Here is a 22,588-nt window from a genome sequence, read left to right on the forward strand (position 1 = left end):
TGGCTTGGGCATCTTGTGGACCAAACAAATTCCTTAACACTGAGTTATGTTTTCAGTTGGACTAGATCTTGGTCAGCTGGAGACAGAATAGTAATAGAAGAAAAAATATTAATATTCTATTAGGGTAACAAGAAATCCTTTACACTAAACACTTACCCAGGTCTCAAAATGATGATTTTGGGGGAGTAATGGAAAAAGAAAATAAATGGAAATGAACAGTTAATCCTTTTCAGTGTATTATCTTTGACTCTCAACAGAGTACCACTTCTCCAGTCAGAGCTGGTGAACAATTTGAGGATCCTCCTGACTTGAGGTTCCTGCTTGATGAAGACAGGTGGCAGCTGTGGCTAGTGGTGGTGGTCAGGAGGTTTTGAACAGATATATCTTGTATGCCAATTACACCCATTCCTGGATTGAGAGGCCCTGGACAGTTGGACTTTTGCAAAGAGTTCTACAATGTGTTCTTGAAGATCATCCAGAAATTACCATTGGTCCAGAATGCAGAAACTTGCACAGTGCTAAGCATCTTTCACCTATGTTGCATTTTTGCTGTGTGAACTGCACTGGCTCCCAGTTTCTGTTGGTTGTTACCTTTAAAGGCATGGGTGGTATGGGGCCAGATTACTATAGCAATAGCAATAGTAATCTGGCCCCATACCAGATTAGCAATAGCTCTTAGACTTATATATCACTTCATAGTACTTTACAGCCCTCTCTAAGCAGTTTACAGAATCAGCACTTTGCCCCCAACAATCTGGGTCCTCATTTTACCGACCTTGGAAGGATGGAAGGCTGAGCCAACCTTTAGTTGATGAAGATCGAACTCATGGCAGTGAGCTGAATTAGCCTGCAGTACTACATTCTAACAGCTCCTCTGCCTGTTCTGTCAGGTGGGGCACCTCCAGATCTCTTCCCTTAAAGGTTACCATCTAATGGGGTCTAAGAAGTATACATTCTCTGTAGCAGCCCCTGCATTGTGAAATGCACAACTCTTTAGCTTTCTGAAAAATCATGAAGGTTTGGCTTTTTCTCTAGGCACTGAGATAAAGTGAGATTGAGGCCCAAGGATTCTAAGTTTTCATAGGTTGGAAATTGTGGGTTTTCTAACATTTGGTTCTATTATTGCTATGAGCTGCCCACGGTTATGTTTTACAAGATGGGGCACCATATAAGGTGGATGTATGTATGCACAGACAAAGTATATAAATAAGAATAGTTTGGCAACTGTTGTCTTTCTTCTTTCCCCTTTTGGTGTAAAGAGATAACAAATTTAAAGAGATCAAAGGAAATCAAAAGATTATTGTCTTCGTAGTGATCTCTATAAAGATCCCAGAAGCAGACAAAATTTTGTCATCCAACAAAGAAACTAAGGGGAATAGTGCTGAAGAAATTCCTTTAATCCACAGCTTTTAATATCCATTAGTTGGAACAAACATCTCACTCTCCCTGAACCTGCACCAGAAGAAAAAAGCAGTTTACCATCTCTGTGTACAATTGCATGTCAGCTTATATTAACTGACTTCTTCTACACGGAAATCATTTTAATTGGAAGGCAACTGAGTTATGCTACATTCATAGTTTAAAATACTATGCGTGTCAAACAAGAACTTTGAATCTCCTGACGGTGTAAATTATGTCAACAATCAACTAGTGTCACTGAATTCTACACACATTTCACTTTCATTCTACTGACCCCCATCCCCTATCTCCAAATTTTCAAAACAAGAAGCGAAAGAAGGAACTGGCCAAAAGAAGGAACTGGCCAACAGAAAAGAATTACGGAGAGAAAAGAATTACGGAGAGATTATCTAGGAGTTCGCAATCTAAATAGATAAGTGAGATGCAATTAAAGAATACTGTTGGTAAGAAATACCAATCAGGTTTTGAAAAAATTTCCTTTAGTGCTTGGCTCAGAAAAAAAGAGCCACCAATTGCTTCAATTATTGTTGAATCCTGCATTTGACCACCAACCAATCCTTACGTGGTATAAAAATTTACAGTCATTCATTGGAAAAATATATTGTATTAAGAGGGTATGACTAACTTGGGAAGTATAAATGCTTATAGTTGGCAATAGACTGATGTCAGCATGTGATCATTCTTTTAGAATGTAGTTTGCTTAGATTTAACTGAGAATGTGCTCTATGAACTCTGTCAAATAATGATCTCAATTTAAGCAACACAGCAGTATGATATAAGCCAGATTAAAGTAAAATTCTATTAATATCTGAGGTTCTCTCTCCTTCTATCAGCTTTTGGAAAATAAATAAAAACTTTAAAAAGACAAAAGGATATCAAAGGATTATTGTCATGGCAATCACCAAATTGGCCAGAGACTTCTAGAAAGATCTCAGATGCATTTGTTCTTCTTCCTTCCTCTTTATACAATTAGCTTCCTTCCCCCATAAAGAATAAAAAAAAGACTAAGCAATTCTCAGCTCTACACAACAGGAAAAAGGAGACCTCATTTTAAGAATTCCTTACCCTGCTTTCTTTGGAAGGTGTGGGTGGTTTTATAATTCTATGGTGATTTATTCAATCTGGTAGAATGCAGGCCAGTTCATACTGGGTTATTAAACCTGGGGAATGTTTAGAATGTGCACTTTTCCTTCTCATGCAATGAATTAAAAAATCCTAGTTTTGATCAGCAATGAGAGCTTGACATGGGTCACAGATGTTTTCTAAGGCTGCGGATGACATATTGCTATAATTTTTCTTTTCTAAGTTCAGTGTTGAGTTTCAAACTATAGAAGAGAATCCACTCTTTCTGTCTGAAAGTAACTAAGTGGTGTCTGCACATTAGTTCAAAAGACACAATCAAACTATATTAAGACCATTTTTGAAAGCATATATCTTTATATACTATTGTTATTGATATTATAATAATTTTGTATTCAAATAAATCTCCTTGTAAATGCTAGAAAAATGAGGAAAGTACTATAGGTGTTTTTTCTATCTCCCTAATATAATCTAACAGAAGTAAATTGTGACAATATATAATTGAAATCAATGGACGTAAATGCACTGATTAAATTTTTAACCAGATTTAAATGGAGCATAAAGTCCTTTTGATAGACTGAATTTCAAACCTTCAAGCCCTGCACAAAATATATCTTGCTTCAGGGGAAGGGGGATACTAAAGAAATATAATGAATGATAAACCAAATAATAATTTCTTTTAATAGCTTTCAGAGATATTTTGAATATCGTGTGCAATAATCCAAGGATATTCTGAATAAAAAGAAAATGCAGTGGGAATAACCTACTGTGGTGGAAAGAGATACAAAGCACTCTGAATGTCTGCTTAACAAGGAAGTAAATATTAAAATAACTCACAAAACATGAAAATGGGTGTTGACTGTAGCATATATTTTGTATGTTTCACAGAAGAAATAGCAGTCAAAGGGTCAATGGAAAAAAAAAACTTTGCTCCATGCTCATATGTTAAAATGTGAATACTATAGTTTTTCTGGTGTGTAACACAGGCATCATGAGAATGCGAACAGGCAAGACACCCTTCTGCAACTGGAAAATTTAACAGTGTTCTTTGTTCCTGTAGGGAATAGGATATATTTCCAGGAAGACAAATAAACCAAGATGTCACCCGTTTCTGATCTTCTCTGGGGCTTATTCAGCATAGTATCTGCCGAAAAGAAATGTTCAAATGCACAATGACATGCTGCTATATCCCTTGGCTAACTTGTCACAAGCAAAAAAGAGCAATTTCTCTGAAGATGAAGAAGAAACACATAACTCCTACCATATCACCAGCCCTTGTCTGGAGTTTTTTGTTTTTTTAAAAAAGGGCAATCATTCCCTATTTGGATATCTTATATACCGGGTCCAACCTCACAGCACAGCCTTTGTTAATTACAGCAAAACCTCCCAGGGTTCATTGATTGGTTCAAAGACTCCTTGGGACAAAAAAGGGAGGTGTACTTACAGGCAGATAATTAGTAGCAGCCTCTGGAGCTGGGATGGAGAATCACATCCATTTATGAATGGGTAACCAGGTGCTCTGCTGGAAGAGAAGGGTTGAGCGGTTAGCCAGGGAATCCTTGCGTCTGTGCACTCTGGATTCCTTTTCCGCCATCTGTGTGATGTGGAAGCAGGCGTCTGCCTTCACAGCCTCGTGAAAAACCCCTGTGTATCATTTTACCATATATGGAGAGAAAAGCACTGAGACACTCACTCTCTGTGCTCAAAGCAGCTGGCATTATCTGAAAGAGTCGATCCTCTCCACACCTACCTCTCTCAAGTCATCACCCTGCCTTTGATCAGTTCCACTCCACAGTGCTTTCAATCATCATCATCATTGCCTCATCATCATCATCGTCGTCATCATCAGGCTCCCCAATCCTGTTCTTATTTCTTGTAGCGGATGTGCCTAAAAATTTGAAATCTTTCTTTCTAAGCAATACTCTGATTTAAACAACTGCAGTCTGCATCAGAAAGAGAGCAAGAAGTTCACAAATGAAGTTTTTCAATATTTACTTATGTGTCCACACCCTCTTCTTTATTAATCTTACACCTCTTCACCTAGTTAAGGTCATAAACAACAGGAGGACGATATTGGATTGCTCATTCTTTATTGCCCATTGCAAGATAACCTAATTTCTAGAGCAACCTTCCTTCATCCAGATGTTGGCAAAAAGTGGTGGACAGCAAGGGTGGGCAAAGGCCTCATGTTCCAAAATTCAGTGAATTAAATCTTCCTTCCCTTTCTTTTCTAAAAAAAATTAAACCTCACAATAGCTGAAGATATCTAGTTGGATTACAATAAACACTCCCCAAAAAGAAAATAAATAAGACACCATAGTGCCGTTGTAACTTCGAAATGGCACTAAATAGATTGTTGTAAGTCGAGGACTACCTGTAGTCAAAATTTAAAACAATATGAATTAAAATATGAAATGATCAAAGTATGGTTAAAAAACCTGGGAAATACAGGTAGTCTTTGATTTACAACAGTTCATTTAGTGACTGTTTGAAGGGATATCGGCACTGAAAAAAGTAACTTACATCCATTTTTCACACTTACAACTGTTGTGGCATCCTCATGATCACGTGATCAAAATTCAGATGCTTGTGAACTGAGTCGTATTTATGGCAGTTGCTGTGTCCCAGGGTTATATAATCACCTTTTGTGACCTTTTGACAAGCAAAGCCAATGGAGAAGCCATTAAGAACCATGTTACTAACTTAATTGCAGTGATTCTCTTAACAATTGTGGCAAGAAAGATTATAAAATGGGGCAAAACTCATTTAACAAATATCTCACTTAGCAACATAAATTTTGGGCTCAATTGTGGTCATTAGTTGAGGACTACCGTAGTTCCATTACAGATTAGACTGCTTTCTATTCATCATTGAGCTGGCAGATACGTCAGCATGAAATTTATTGTTCCCATTTTTCATCCTTTTTCTTTCTCTCCTATGTTTTTTCCCAAACATGGCCAATGATCTGACTTTCCTCCAAGTTAATGTGAGAACAACCCTATTCAGCTAGAAGTTGCCCTTGGAAGGCTACTTAAATACATTTTCTGATAAGAAAAATTAGCTCTTCTCTATTCTTGTCACACTGGTCCCATCATTCATGTGTATTTGATCAGTATAACATAAGGGAGAGAGGTTTCTTCTCTAGGGCTAAGAGGTTAGAATTGCAAAAATTCAGATCGTAATTAGATGGCAGGCTTACAGTATCTGTATCTCTTTCACTGCCATCTTTTTTTTAAAAAAAAAACTAGAGTGGTAGTTCAGTGCTTTTCACATTTACATTTTTCTAATTTATACAATAAAGTTTTATTCAAATGCTTTACTTTTGAGTTGCCTTCCAGATACTGTTGAATGAGGTAAAACATTAATGCTATTTTCCTATATTTTAGAGGGTTGAAAATGCCAACTAAGCCAATCAGCATGATTGGATTCTGCAGAAGGAGGAAATGAAATTGGGAGTACTTTCAGAGGAAAGGGATAATGAATTCCCCCCCCCCACTCCCTTAAACCGCATTGTTGGACTCCTGATGGAAACTGTGCAGGCAATGAAGAAGTCTGGAAATGCAAACACTGGAAGAAGTGGGTGGGGAAGCATGCTATGGTTCCTGGGCAGAGCATGCTCAATTGCTTGGCTATTGTCAGCCTTGCTCCAAGGATGGGAAAATGTGAGCACTTGTAGGGCTTAGTTGAGTCCCCCTACTGCTCTAAAAGATTTTAATTCTTGTTTTTTAGAAAAGACTGGGCTGCTATAAGGACTCCTGCCTTGGGCAGGGGGTTGGACTGTAAGACCTTCGAGGTCCCTTCCAGCCTTGTGATTCTAAAAGGAAAGAGATGATGAAAATATTTGTTTGAAACATGTTCTCCATAGATGGAGAAGCATTATGAAATATCCAGACATTTGAATAATATAAGGAACGTTGACAGTTTGTTTCAGTTTGTTTAACTACTTATTTTCCAATAAGTACTCAATGCAGTTATATTTTTAAAGCAAATTTTTTTTAAAAAAGGAAAGATTTAAATTATTCTAAAATTGATACTAAAACCAATTAACTATTGAAAGTCTAATGAGGGAAGTCAGCCTCTACAGATTTTCTGAACACCGAGAGAGTTGGGGACCATTGTGCCCTGTTAAAAGGTGGCTGAGGCAATGTAAGAGAAGATTCCCCCCAAAAGGGGAGGGCTTCTGTAGCTGGGGATTGTCACCAAACTTAACACCTGGACAGGTTCATAATGGGACAGGTAGCTCCTTGGTATCCACATTTTAACTAATAGCTAATAGAGAAACCACTCCAGATCTAGGCAACACATATTAGACTTTGCACCAGGACATGGAAAGACACAGACAAGAGGCAAAGGGAGCATTAGTTTGTTTTCTGGACAATATTGGTCTGACCAGGATGACAAGGAAGGTCAATGAACATATAGCATTCTGGTGTGGTGGTAACATCTCCAGGCACTTCCTGGTATTCAACCATTGCTTTTTAAGGAAGACTAAAATGGAAAGCAATGGACTTTGTACACTAGTAAACATTGCATTTTAGGAAAGAAGGGGGAGAGGGGAGGGGAGGGGAGCAATGTCTGTTGGCAGAAAATCTGAACAAGGTAATTATAACTGTGACCTTGACAATTTGGTACAGAGCAATGTTATGAACAAATGTAAAACAGCAGCAACAAATTTTAAACAACATCTTTTCCTAGTATCGTACCGGTAGTAGATCAAATAGATTTAAGAATTGACTATATAGTTTATGGACATAAAAATGGGCTGGGCTTCCATTACATGGTTGTAGTTGCTCTCCTACCCTTTCTGGAGGGCTCTATAGGTGCCCCTGCTTTCTTCCAATTGCTAGGCAACATAGAAAGGACTGCAGCATGTATGACTCTTCTTGTCAAACATTTTACAACTTGAAGAAGAAAGCTTTTATTTCCTTTGCATGATTCTAGCACATATGTGACATTGTTGTTGTTATATGCAAAGTTAGTTCCCCCTCCCCCCATTTTAAAAACAAAAACAGCAATAGGAGATCCAGTTGGGAAAGAGCAGAGACTGAATGATGAAAAGTTTCTTTCTACTTTTCTGTTCAACTTTCCACACTGTCACACACATTATTTTTGTTTCTCTCAAGAATATATTCCACTCCCCTTATTAACTTCCATTCAAGGAATAAAACTGCTGACAGTCTTCATCCTTTTGCTTAAATTTGCAGGGTGTTGTATGTTCTTTTTAATTTTTTTATTCAAATGTCAGCAGAAAAATGGGTATCTTCTCAAACAGTTGCATCCTACCATTCTCACAGTAACCAGATTCTTAATAATGGTATATACGTGTTTAACGTGTTGGTTTAGGATCAGTGATCAGTTTAGTTAAGAATCAGCTACAGTAATTCTGTAGCTTCCAACACAAATACATTCCACCATTTAGCAACTGGGTTGGGTGGGGAGCTCAGAACTTCTAGTATGTCAGGAGGCAGATCAAAGTTCATTCAGTAAGTGATTATTATTGGATGTAGCTCAAGTTTTTAAAGAATCAGTTATGAAGTGAGATCCTTGACAAATGTGTTGAAAATTTTCCAGGACAAACATAATAAACCTAAAAGTTCCTGAGCAAGCGCTAGTTGGTAGCACTAGGACTGTAACACATCTATGTTTGTTTTAAAACAATGGCTGCAGTGAGTTTCCTACAAATCTTGGAATAACAAATATGATGGATCATATGTCAGAGTGTACTCATAATTTTCTACAAACCTCCTTGCTGAAGGCCTAAAAGAAGCATAACTGCAAGTTTGAACAGTGGAAATGTATTTGATGGAAATTACAGAGGATGAAATAGGAATTGCTTTTCATAGGGAACCTTCTCTTCCACTCAGAAAGACATATGGGTTCCCTATGGAGTTTTGCCACTCTTTAAATGCTTTTTTCTCTACTTTGAAAAAGAATAGCTGGAAATTTAATCTCTGAGATTATATTCCTCTAGAAGGAAAGAAAAGCTATTTTAAAATCAAATACACTCTTCAAAATCTACATTAAACTATGAAAAGCGTTCAGTTTATTTCCACTTGTTTTCATTTACTAGGAATCTTACCCAAGGATGCAGCTGAAAATTACTTTTTTAAAACTAGGGGAGCCGTTAATTTTTGATTCTTCATTTCAGGAAGTTAATCAAAAATCTTCATTCAGGGCCTAACCCAAGTATGCTTGCATACTTCACCCACATACCATTTCAGACCAATATTGGATTCACACAACATGTAAACTCATGGATGGTTTTAAGCATGATTTGTTCAACAAGCCACAGTCTCATGATTCACTCATAATATCAAGCCATAAAGAAACTTTACAGATCCCAGCAACTGGGATTATCATGCTACTCTGAAATCAAATCCACCAAATTACACCTAACAGAAGAAAATATAAAGCCTTAATAAGAAATATAACTACTCATAGATGTTTCATAGATATACAAAAGGAATAGTGGTTGCATTGTGATGCCAAATCTGCCATTTTGTGGTCTAATAAATGTCTTGTAAACTGAGGAATTCAATATGCCAGACTCCTATCAGGCAGCTTATAGAAATTCTGGTCTATAGAAATCAGGCTTAGACAAGATAGAAAATGATAAAAGAATAGCAGAAAATCCTGCTTAGTTTTTCACCTTAGTGGAAGAAGAAATCTGGCAGGCCAGGAAAATGTCTGTAAAATCTGTATCTCTTGTACCCCATTCATGTAAAAAGAAGGCTGTGCTCTGCTATCTTGGATAAGGAATGCCCTGTTTGGGTTTTGACTTTGATGAATTTCATTAAGCCTGCAGAGATCCATCAAAATTGAAATGTTCAGATCTGCCTTCTGTATTTGATTATTTATACCTAATATGTAACATTTCAAATATATGATAATTTCTGCATATATTTTTTAGTGTTGACATAAAAAAATGATTTACCACACACAAGTAAAGTATCAGTAACAGTATTTGAAATCCATGCAACCTACATTTCTCCTAATATAACATAAAAAATAAGAACTACAGCATCTTTTTTAATAACTCATTTAAATAATCAAAATTAATACTGAAAATGAAACATGATGTGGTCCCATTCTAAGGTTTTAAATTTAAGTCTTAGAAACATTTTAATGGAATATCTGCAAAATATAGATAGAAAAATACATTTCATTAAAATGAAAAATATATCATAAAGAGTTTTTTTAATATATGTTATTATATCATATATAATTTTCAAAGTAAAACAATTCAAAATTATTTAATATTTCAGTACAATTTATAATCTCTTTTATTTTCTACAGTGAACAAAAGGATTAAGTTATTTTGTTTGGCCTAATACAACATATTTTAAGAGCACATTACAGATATATATTTTCTTCCTGTGGGAAGTCAGCCCCTACTCCCAAAGAAATATTTTGGGGAATATTAAAAAGGCAGAATATTATATTTCCCCAAAGTAATAATGGAAGAGAACTTAAAAGGCAGACCCCTCCCCCTCCAAGTCTCTCTGCCCCAAGGAGAAACCAGTTCTGTAGAAATGCAGATTTGATAATCCTTTCAGAAAGACTGGAGCCAGGAAGCTTAGAGCTGATGGGATTAGAAAGATAAAGATCCTTAGAACCAACAACCTCTCACCCATCCAACACAGGACATAGCCATCAGCCCAGCCCCAGGAAAGCAGGACATGACCTTTAGGACATACTAGGATTAACCCACCACCATCAGAATACCAAAAGGGCACACTGAGCCTCAGGTCAAAGTTCAACAACTCCAAACACAAAAGCCCAAGAAGGTATAAAAACCATCACTCCCAGAAACATGTGGTCAACTGCTCCAGAGCCACATGTCTTCAATAAACTACAACCTTATTTCTAAAGCAGTCTCCATTTTGTTTATTCCTGGCTTGGACTGGACCATGATGAAGATTTTTCTTTCCACACTCCATAACAAAGGAATAGATATGGTTATTTATTTGAGATGAATGAATATAATCTAAATAGGATTTTAATGGAAAAAATATGTAGATCATAAAAGAGGATGTGTCATCAAATAGAATTTCTATCCAAACAGAAACCTTAATTGATTTACAGATCAATTTACAACTTGATCTAGAGCAGGGGTGTCAAACTGCCGGCCCGTGGGCCGGACACATCACATGGAAGCCGTGCCCACCCCATTGCCAGCAATGGCAAAACCGTCCCAATACGTTGCGTGACATCACGTGATGTCGCAAGTTTGACATGTCTGATCTAGAGCAAGCGTAGATACCTAAATCTAGTAATATTTCATTTCACCTAAAAGCAAACAAGTACAATGTTTAGGGCACAGTCAGAAAGCTGCATCAAAGTGATTTTCTCCAATCATTGTGCCATTAAAAATTATATTGCTTTCATTGTCGATTTCTGTTCTACTTCATAGTTGAGCCAGTGTGTTAACTTCTCTTTATAGTAATTTATGTATTTAGTGTTTGACAAAAATGTTAAAAAGTATTTCACAATTACATTCTCAATGAGGAAATATGACATTACAAATTCAAAGATAGACTATATAGTCAATACATGATGAGTTACATGCAAAAAGTCTCTGGGGTTTCCCAGACATATTTTCCACAATACGTCACACTGTCTGCTGGTCCAATTGCAATGGTGCTTATAATTAATCGATCACAGGCAGTTACAAATTTCTCTTTATAGTTTTAATATGGGACAGGTTAAGTAAAGAGATCAATGGATCTCTAAACTTGTACCTTGCAATAAGCCATAGCTCTCCTAATCATGTGATGGTCAAGGTTTTTTATCATGAATATTTAACCAAGATTTAACAGGGTGCAGGTTACTATCAGTCAGGCTATTCCTGAACACAAAACAACCCTAAACCTTGTCCAAAAATAACTTGGTCAAAAGGTTGCACATAGAAGAAAGTTAAATGGTGAAGCAAGAGGGAGCATTGATAAAGAGCAAAATCCATCCTGGTCCTGGCAGTGAGTTAGTGTGGCTAGAAGCATCTTGACACTGCTCATGAAATAGGTAAAATGGTGCCTCCTTCTTCTAAGTAGTAAAAACAGAAAAAATGAAACCACTTGTCAGCAGAAGCAGCCAAAAAATCTTTAATGTCTTGGTAACAGCTAGCAGAACCTCATTCTCTTTCGTCATTTAAATCAAGCAATCATTAAATCAAACAGTCTCTCAATGAGAGGGGGGGAAGGCTGGTCTTGTGTTTTAATCATAGGTCTAGTGCTCTTTTAAAAGAGCCCTACACCCATGAATATGTTAGACCCGATAAGAATGTATCAGGTCTGGCATTGCCCAAGCAAATGGCTCTGCCAAAGTAAAGAGTCTCATATCTAAACAGCCATAGAGGGTCTGTATTTATTTATTTTGTGCAACTGGTTGGTGTGCAACTCCAAAATGACTCTGGGCTGTGCCAAGTACAATAAATAAAACTAAACAATAAAATAGGAGTTTCCTTCTCTAGAAGAGGGGATGCCCACAACAGATGAAGCTAGGCAGATTTCAACTCCTGAGATTTCAACCACAGCACTGAGGAAGATCCTAAACTGAGTCCAGAGAAGAGACCAAATATTACTCAAAACTGGAACTATTGAAGACTACTTTACACCATCTCAGCTGTAGCCTGGGATGCGATGAAGACAAGATCTTAACAGAGAATGTTTATGCTGCAGTTAGGCCAGTGTTTCTCAACCTTGACAATTTTAAGGCATGTGGACTTCAACTCCCAGAATTCCACAGCCAGCATTGCTGGCTGTGGAATTCTGGGAGTTGAAGTCCACATGCCTTAAAATTGTCAAGGTTGAGAAACACTGAGTTAGGCTAATGTGAAAGCGAACTCTAAAAAATAATACTTCTCTCTTCCCTATAAATTCTGGTATATAGAAAACTCAAACTCTCATAGATTTGAAATTCAATGTTCTAGACATAATCCCGTACAAGGACATTTGCTGTAGAGATCATATGCACAAATAACACTGTGCAATAGAATTAGTTTGTGAGACTTACAGAGAAGGGTCTCATTTTTTAAGCATCAAACATTCTGGTGAAAAATTTACCCAGTAATCAGTATGTTTTTACTTTCATTTATTATAACGGAATTAAATCCGTAAAATGTCAGTGTTGACTTTTCCTGTATTTTTAGCTATAGGAATGCTACACATAATGTACAAAAAATCATTGCCACGTTCATTTTACACTGTCAAAAAATACACATAAATAACCATGCTAAATTCCCATACAGTATAAACATACTTAACAAATTAAACATAGTAGTCTCTTGAGATCACTTTAAAAGGCCATGTGCTATGCAAAAGCACTTCATCATGGATTTTGGCAGCTCTGGGTGCTTTTTTTGCACAGTGATAGCACAAAGTCTTTTTTTAAAAAATCTCACAGAAACCAGTGGTGGAAGCTTTTCTTGGCAAACATGTTTTCTTTCCAACACAAGAATGTTGGAATGCCAATCACTTTTGCAGGACATTGGGAAATAGCATTGGAAAACATATATCAAAGTGCTAAAATTAGATGTGTTACCTTTTTATTTCATAATTTGAAAAATATTGGCAAACCTTTCCAGTCTAACAAATGCTCAGCTGCAAAGGAAAAATTCAAAGTGTCCCTCCCCCAAGAATATTGTTCCATATCATACAATCAAAAGCAAGCACTTTTTCTTTTCTATATTTTAATTAATGTGAAGAAATTTGCTAAGTTTCCAAAAGAATGGATCCCCTTAAACAACCATTTGTAGAGGTACAGTAGGATTTATTAGATAAGGCATCTAATACCCTAGAGGATTTTTTTTTAAATACTTTAGATCAGAGTTGTCCAGCTTTGGCAACCTTAAGACAGTGGTCTGAACAAGTCCATGCATTTTTCTAGGTAACATTTTTCAGAAACGGCTTGCCTTTGCTTCCTTCAGAGAGCTGAGAGTGACTAGTCTAAAATCTCCAAGCTGATTTTCTGGATTGGAGTAGAACTCACAATCTTCCATTTCCTAGCCTTATGCCTTTAACTACTGCATTTAAACTGCAATGTAAAAGAACATACCATTTATTAAACGTTACCTGGATTCAGTGTTGAATCCAGGTAACCATACAGTCCACACAGTTTTCTTGGTAACATTTTCAGAAGTAGTTTTCATTGCCTTCTTTTGAGATGTTTTTCAAAATCCCAGGCTAGAATGACTGGTTCAAAATCACCCCCTTGGACCAGAACTCATGATCTCCTTGCTCCTAGTAAAGCACATTTAATGCTACACAAGACTGTCTCTCATTAAATGGGCCCTCCCTTTGGGTGAGATAGACAGTGTAGAAATATGAGAAATAAATGTTCAGATTTTTCCTTTATTGTGCAAAAACAAACACCACATAATACAGGAGAAGTTGGATTTGGAGTAGAGAATGACCAGCCACTTTGAAGGAAAATTATTTTTGAAAGCTGAGTTAGAAAAACACAATAACTAGACATAGATGAAACATTTTTCCTTGTATTTCAAGGACTACAGTTTTTTCAAGCAGCCTTATTAAAAGGGCACTTCTGTTTATGTTTATGACCATTGAAAGTCCCTAACAGGAATAAAAACTGTACTCCTCTGCACCTCTGCATACTTAAGTGCCATTTACTGTAACTGAAAAGGTCTTGTTTCTGAGTAGATACATATTGGATTGCATTATAAGACTGCAGTCTATTACCTGGGAGTTCATGATCTGAATCCATGTGCATAGTTAGCCTTTGATTACTCCATAACTATGGTAAAAATATAGCTGTGCTGAGATACAACTTATGCACTACAACCATTACCTATTCAGAAATGCAAAGATCCCGTGGCTTCTCCAGGAAGGGGAAAATATATCCTGCATTTTCATGTTTCTCACAGACTGTGGAGTTGGGTTAGGGAGACTTTGCTTGCCTGTAGCTGCATTGCTAGGTGGAAAACACATACACAACACTTTTAGCTCTTACCTTCAGATATCTGCAAATTCACTTGGAGAAGGAAGAAAGAAAAAGAGAGGCAGACTAATTGTGTTATTGGGTAACCCAAACTGTGTATTTAACCATCTGACTGTCAAGGGTTCATTTGCCATATGAGCTATAAATACAATAACTCTAAAGAAAGAGCCATCCAAGTAGATAAGAACCTTCAACATCATTACATGTTCCAACCTTTTAAGGTATCACTGAAGAGGAAAACCCAGATTGGCAATGGAAGAGAGCCACTGGTCAGGATTTTCCACTGTGCTAGTCAGTTTATATCCAAGTGTACATTGTGATAAGCAATACTTTGAAAACCAGCAAGTTTATTGTGGCAGATACTTTCATGACTTGCAATCCATGTCATCAGATGGCATCAATAAGTCCATTTCTATGTTCCATCTCGTAGTTTTAAAGTATATTTGCACATTATTATACTGCTTTGAATTGTGCTTTGCTGAACAAACAAGGAACAAATCACAATCAGTTCTGAAGAAAAGTCAAAGTAATCATGGCTATTTCAGGCATTACTTCTGCTTATAATCAAAAGAAATCAGTAGAGCAAACAAACCTGGAATAAGCCAGTATTATACATTCAGATATAATGGCAAGTGGTGACCAAAGTAAGCCAGAATTTATAAAATAGCAATACTTCATGTTTTTTATTCAAAATCAACCATAATTTCCTTATTGGAATGGGTTTATACATTACAGTGAGTAAAAAAATTGTTTGAATTCAACTTTATTAAGTAAATAAATTGCTGTACCAAATACAAACTGACTATGCGATGATCATTGCAGTGTGGAAATACAGCCTATACTGTATATCTGATCTATTTACCCATGGTTAAGTGAATCATGGTTTATTAAACTAATTCAATGTTCTGGGTTTGAATAAGACATCAGACTAACTGCACAGGCTAGGCATAACATGCTGGCCTAAACATGTGCATTGCCAATTTGTTGTTCAGTATAATGCACAAACACAGTATTTTATGTCTTAGGTCTAGTTCGACTTTTAAACAACATGAAAACCTACATATGTTAATATCTTATCATTATAGGAGACCAAACAAAGGAGAAGCACTTGTAAAACAAACAAGTCTTCTCATCAGGGTAAGGAATGAATTAAGTGTCACTTCAAGCCATATGTGGCACATTTCTATAAGTCTCAGATATTTTGAGAAAGAAAACCCTATTAAGAGATATCTCCAAGTTCAAGAGTTTGTGATACTTAGTGGTCTTAGCAGTATCAGGTGTATTTTCTTTTCAGTCATATGCCAAAGTTTTACAACTTTTTGACAAAGATGTAGCCCTGTTTTGATGTGAGGTGAACCTAGTCTATACCATGTTTTTGAGTATTGGCATCTTTAAGGGGTATGGTTTTCAACTCCCATTATTTCTTGGACAATCATTCTAGGAGAATATGGCAGTCAAAGTCTATACCTCTTAAACTTGCAGGGGTGTCAAATTGCTGGCCTGCGGGCTGGATGTGTCACACCAAAACTGCACCCACCCCATTGCCGGCAATGAGAAAAAAGTCATGATATGTCGCGACATGTCACATGACATTGCGAGTTTGACACCCGTGTCTTAAAGTTTCTGAGAGTGAGAAACTCTGCTGTAGATGACCAAATGATATCATAACTATGAGTTTGCAACTGAATGGAATTTTGATGTATCCGCATTGTTTTCATGGATGTGGACTGTCCTCTGCAAGGCAGTTACTCACTCCAAAATGGACAGAGCATGTAGCCCAGCTGACTGGTTCCCTGTGGAAGAAAAGGGCCTTTTCCTGTCTAGCCTACTGAGAGGAAAGACAATTTCAGCTGGTCTATTCCTACTTTATTCTGGTCAATTTAATCCCTGCTTGCTTTGCCTCCACTCTTACTACCAGGAAAAATGGCAAGGAAGGAAAGAAGGAGAACTGATCTACAAACAATCAAAACAGCATTAAAGTGGAGTTTATATTTGAAGCATTAAAGTGGAGTTTATATTTGAATTAGAAAAGTTGCTAGATGCAGAAGCAAATTATTCCTAAATTCTATTTTGTCATTTTTTTTCTGACACATTAAGGGCTTGACATTACCAAAGAGGATGAGGGAACAATAATAAATCTTATTTTAAACATTTATGTTCAATGTTGTGTGGATTTCTGTCTGTCTGTCTGTCTGTCTGTCTCTCTTCATATCCTTGATACATTAAACCTGAGGCTTAGTACAACTATTTGCAATTTTAAAAATGTGGATTTCAGCAATCTGATTTCACATTTTGGCAGCACAATTGCAGGATGGGCTCTATGGTCTACAAAAAAAAAAAGGAGTTGGCTGGGTAGCAATATATAATATGTGCATAGATGTTTCACATTCTGGTCTTAGTGTGTTGGACAGAAATTTAGATTGTAGGTTTTATGGCTGAATGAGGATCTGAGGTAAATAAAGTTGACCATGGACTAGCTAAAGTTGTGAGAATAAAATGAATGCTACCTTGTATGCTATCTTAAACATAATAAAAATGGTGATTTTTATAATATGGGTAACTTAGTGTTCATTAAAATCACATTTCAGGCATATTTGGCAATGCATTTTATTATTATTCTAAGATATTTAAATCAGAAAGCAAGAAAGCGTTTATCGTTTTAGTTCCAGGATTGATGATAGGAAATAGCCTTTTGCGTCAACAGGAGAAGGAACAAGTAGCAGATTCCTCCATAGCTGGTCTGGAGAAAGAGAACACTTTGACCTGTGTAGCTCTGACAAGTTCATATCAGAATGCATTGACAGCATGGCACATTCCTCATCTAGGAGAAGAGCTTGCCAGATAGATACTCTTGATAAATTGACATCACTCTTCTGCTGCTGCTGAGAGCTCATTAGGTTAAAATCTTCACTGAAGTATTTTAATGTGAGTTTAAAAAGAGGATCTTCAAAAATAATAGTACTGTAAGGAACTATTCCTTACAGAGGAGGTAGCAGTAGAGGATGTAGCACAAAAACACTGAAGCACAGGAAGATCTTATGGCTTAGGCCAGGGGTGTCCAACCTTGGCACCTTTAAGACTTGTGGATTTCAACTTCCAAAATTCCACAGCCAGCCATGGAAGCTGAAGTCCACAAGTCTTAAAGTTATCAAGGTTGGATGCTAATCAGTCACTAAAGAATATATTGGCCCTGGACTCGCAACATAAATGTCCCAATCATCTGCTCCCCCAGTTTTGCCATTTTATATTGGCAGCAAAATGGGAATGTTTAAAATAAGATTTATTATTGTTCACTCATCCTCTTTGGTAATGTCAAGCCCCTAATGTGTCAGAAAAAAAATGACAAAACAGAATATTAATGAGTTTAAAAGCCCATTCAAAAGGATGTTTTCCAATTAGCTTGGTAAAAAAAGGACATATTATACAGTATGCATTTAAGAAACACACATGAAAAGCAATAGTATAAATCTTTTGGAATACAAATATCTTGGTGGAATATCTGTCGCGTGGACAGATTGAAAAAAACGTAGTAGTATATGTAATTATTTTATTATGAACTTTGGACAAACAAACCAAGAAAAGAAGGATTTCTAATATTATATTTTCAGACTGAAACAGCCTTACTATTAAATACATTTCCCCTCCCTGCCTCCCTTAAGGGCTAAGTTTCATGGATTACTCTGTGCAGAATGTTTATGCCTTGGAGATTTTGGTCTGGTAGACTCTGTTTTTCCCTGAAAGAACTGCTAAGCATAGCTGAAAGTTCAGTTGGTTTACTGTCAATTTACATAACCAAAAAATGTAGCATTAAACTAAGTTTAAAATACACAGCAGGACATCCTTTGTATAAAGTAACACAATGCAGTAGCTATGCAATCCCAAGCCAAACTGCATTGGCAATCATACTAAATTTTGCAACCATCCTAGATGCCATTGTTAACTTTTCAGCAAGAAGGAGAATAGAGTCTTTATCTTTTAAGTTTCTATGATAAAAAAGATTTGGTCTGTTTATCAAAATAAATAAAAGGAACAATGAAGAAGAATTAGACATAGATAAAGACGTTCCTGCAGAAGAGTATGAAAACAATTCTTCTAGTAGGATGCCAATCTTATTCTAATAGGATATCAGTCATAACTCAAATGCAAACTCTTCTGTTTAAGCAATTCTTTTAAAAATTAGTAAATGAAGCAAAAGTTAAATGAAATATCATAAAATGTCTGCTGCTGTCTCAGCTTTTATTTTTTTAAAAAAAATCTTAAGAAGATAAGTACACAGAATATTGCATGCTGAAAGTCTTCACACACTGAAAGTAGACTTTAGCCAAGAACCCTGAAACATAGTAAGATAAGATAACATGATAAGATAACCTTTATTGTTATTTTTTTTACTGTGGGCACAATGGCATACATCAAAATTGAAATTTAGTATTTTGGGTGTTCCATGCAAAGATCCAGTGAAACTTTGATGAAATAGCCAGATCCTCTCCACAATATGGAAAATAAGAACATAGAGAACATGGAGATAGAAATTTTAGATTTAAGATAATAGTAGTTGATATAGTTTTATTATTACAGCCATAGGCCAACACATAAATTAAACATTCAAATAAAACAAAACTAAACAGAACTGCACACAAGAAGTCATAGCAATATATTATAAATTAATGATGTAATTAGTGGGTGACCAAGGTCTGCCTAGTTTTACAGACAGTATAACAAAACCTAGCTACCATCAGAAAAACTGAATCATACTGACCTAACAATAAAAATACATTGAATATAATCTAATGCTGGATAAGAAACATGTAATAAAATTAATTATAAAAGAATATTAAAAAGATCTAAAATATTTATTTATGTTTCTGGTGAATCCCCAATGCTGCTGCACAGAATCTAGCCACCTATGCTGTGATCACTGCCTACTCGTCCTTAAGCAGCCACTGGAGATAAATACTTTACGACCGACAAGGATACCCTATCAATTATGCGGAGGATTGATTTTTTTTGAATAGCTCTATAGAAGGAACATCGAAGGAGTATGTGTCCAGTGGTCTCCACCTCTCCTGAGTCACAGGAGCAGAGTCTTTCACTCAATGGAGTCTTTTTATACTTACCCTATAGGACAGCTGATGGAAATGCATGGCACCGTGCAAGCGAAAATGCTTTCCGACGGTTTACTGACTCCAACTGACTAAGATAACTGGCAGGTGTAACAACATATTTAATAGAGTCTGGAGCCAGAAACATCAGAGCTATACCTAAGTCCGCTTGCCTCTCGATGTGCTCTACCCTTTGTCACAAGGTTTGTTTTGCTTGGTCATAATCCAATCTGAGAAGCCTAGTTTGGCAAGATTGGACTCGACTGCCTTGATCCATGAAGACGAGAATTTATCTTGAAGAATTAATGGAGCAAGGCCTTGTGGAAAGCAATTAAGCCTTAGCCAGATATTTAAGGAAGCTATACAGATTCTTGCTCTGGATAACAGTAGTTGTAAACTCATAGTAAAGGAAGACTCTAGGTTATGATAGATAGTAGGAAATTAAGTAGAATAAGCACACAAAGGATGCCCACACGTGCACCTCCATGTTTGATGAATAGCATGAGTCACAAGAACTGGGTGGCTTAGCCACTATAGTCATATATTTTAAATTTGATGTAATTTAACTGCACATCTTTCATGCACTGAAAGATCACATTTGTGCTTTGTAATTGGGCAACAATGGTCAGGGTACAGATGCTATATATGGGGAAATATCTTGCTTGGAATAGGTTACAAAGAAACCTGGTGGGTAATGATAATACTGAAGCAAATGAAGTTTCTTTTAGAGCAGACATGTCAAACACAAGGCCCGGGGGCCGGATGCAGCCCGCAAAGTGATTTCATGTGGCCCGCAAAGCCATCCTGGAAACAGTGTGGGAATGGCCCCCTCTGCCCAGGCCGGCCAGGAGCCAATGTACAATTTTGTGGTGGCCATCTATGCTGAAACGCATTCAGTCTTAACTCCACAAGGCCGTCTGGAAACAGCGAGGAACCAGGCCCTGCCGCTTCGGCCCTGCCCCCTGGGTGCATGCTGGGGAAGTGTCACCCTTTGTGAGGAATGAAGAAATACACCATCGCCTGGAAGTGGCCAGCAAATGACCCTTGCCTACTTCATCTATCCGGCTTGATGGGCTCTGGGGGAGGGGTTTCGGCAGGCAGCGGGGCACTCTCCTCACAGCGCTGAGAAGCTGAGCCAGGCAGCGTGAATCCAAAAAGAAGTGCGATACTGCCCAGCTCCCAGCCTGCCCGGTTTCGGCAGGCAGCAGTGCGCTTTCCTTACAGCACCAAGAGTTGAGCCAAGTGGCGCGAATCTGATGAGAAGTGCAATGCTGCCTAGCCCCTAGTCTGCCCAGTTTCAGCAGGCAGCAAGATGCAAAGCTGACGAGCTTCGCACTGCCCAGCTCAACCTCTCGGCACTGTGAGGAGATCGCCCCGCTGCCTGCTGAAACTGGACAGGCTGGGGGCTGGGCGGCCTTATGCTTGTTTTTGGATTTGCACTGCCTGGCTCAGCCTCTCGGCGCTGTGAGGAGAGAACCCCACTGCCTGCCAAGATCAGGCAGGCTGAGGGCTGGGCGTTATTGCGCAGATAATGTTGACTCTCACACTGCTCATGGCATCCCCTCTCCCAAAGCCCACAAGCCAGATATGTGAAGTAGGTGAGGGTCATGTGCTGATTACTTCCAGGTGATGGTGCATTTCTTCATTCCTCACAAAGGGTGACACCTCCCCAGCTGCGTTTCTTGCCTGTTTTTCTCCCTCTCTCATCTCAGATATTTTCCCACCACTCTGTACTTAGGAAGGAAGGAAGAAAGGAAAGAAGGAGAGGGAGGGTCTGAGGGAACTCCTGCCTTAGTCCTGCCCTGCTGCCCTTTCACCATCCCCTTGCCCCCTCCTCCTGGCCTATCCTGGGGGTCTCCCATCCTATTGCTAAGGAAGCTTTGGATACAAAGCCGGGTCTACTCCCATGGAGAGGGAATGGGTCTCCCTCTGACTTTGCCCTCGTACCCATCACGAGCAACCTGGCTGAGGAGAGCAAGCACAACAGCAGCAGCCTTGAGGAGGAGATAAGTGCAGCTGGGTGCCCCCTTGGGGAAGTGGGGCTGGGCTTGGTGCCATGGGTGCTCGAGTGCCAGGCTGGGCACTTGACCTTTGCTGCCCAGGGCTCCAAGCAGCCCGCACCACTATCCAGCCCCCCCCACATGGCCTGAGAGGAACAATGAGGCTCCTCCAGTGGACCATGCCTTGGCACTTCCCCTGGTCCCATCCCCTTCTGCCAGAGACCCTCAGATCTGTCCCACTCCTGCCCAGGCCCCCACAGGCCCCCTTGATGCAAACGATGTAGATTTGACCATGCCCACCCAGTAGGCCACACCCATTCCATCCATGCCCACCCAGTAGGCCACACCGACCCTGGCCACACCTACCCGGCCCCCCAAGGACAATCACAATGCTGATGCAGCCCTCAATGAAATTGAGTTTGACACCCCTGTTTTAGAGCAATGTTTCTCAATTTGGCACAGAGATGTGGATTTGTTTTATTATTAAAAATGTTTATTCTAAACTGTTTTAGAATCCAGCCTCTACAAGAAAATATCTAAGAAAAAGAAAATGCTGCTCAGGTAAGCAAGTAATACATAGGATGATTCATGATGATTCACCACAGCTAGGTTTGCATAGACCTGTGCTGGTTTCTGCAACAAAGATCAAGGGAATTTCCTGTCCTTCATCCAATTGTTTCTGATATCCAATTAGCCTATTTATAGCACTAGCAAAAAATGGATAATCAGCTAGAATTTGTTGGCCATTCACGAACTAGAGGTGGAAAGTATTTCCGTTCTTCTGTGCATGGCCATATTTACAAATCTAGGTACAGTTGATCTCCAGGGCTGTATTCTAAAGACTGATTTTGCACTGCCTGCAACTTCCTTTAGCCATTGCCACATACATATGCTGTGAAGGGTAAGCATAGGTTGCAGATGGCTGCAGACAGGCCAATGCAAACACCTCCCAAATCCAAACTGCGTGTTATATGTGCATCCTGCATTCTTTGATTGACCTAATTTCCTGTTCTGTGCATTACTGTTTGAGTGTCT

General features: G+C 38.2%; 1 protein-coding gene across 11 annotated transcripts in view; it reads right to left on the bottom strand.

Annotated features, from left to right (window-relative positions):
* The window catches only part of FHL2 (four and a half LIM domains 2), a 30,852-nt gene extending 16,259 nt beyond the window's left edge, over window positions 1–14,593 (bottom strand). For 2 of the 11 annotated variants that reach the window (XM_039327719.1, XM_039327726.1), the window contains exon 1: window positions 3,944–4,116. The gene's annotated coding sequence lies outside the window, so the exon portion shown is untranslated. Of the gene's footprint in view, window positions 1–3,943; window positions 4,117–4,249; window positions 4,449–14,466 lie in introns of those variants that run through there. The other 9 variants (XM_039327722.1, XM_039327727.1, XM_039327724.1 and 6 more) reach the window with 9 other exon arrangements.
* Window positions 14,594–22,588: the final 7,995 nt, after the last annotated feature.

The sequence above is a fragment of the Crotalus tigris genome, unplaced genomic scaffold (assembly GCF_016545835.1).
Source record: "Crotalus tigris isolate CLP2741 ecotype Arizona unplaced genomic scaffold, ASM1654583v1 scf7180000024366.1712601, whole genome shotgun sequence".
NCBI lineage: Eukaryota > Metazoa > Chordata > Lepidosauria > Squamata > Viperidae > Crotalus > Crotalus tigris.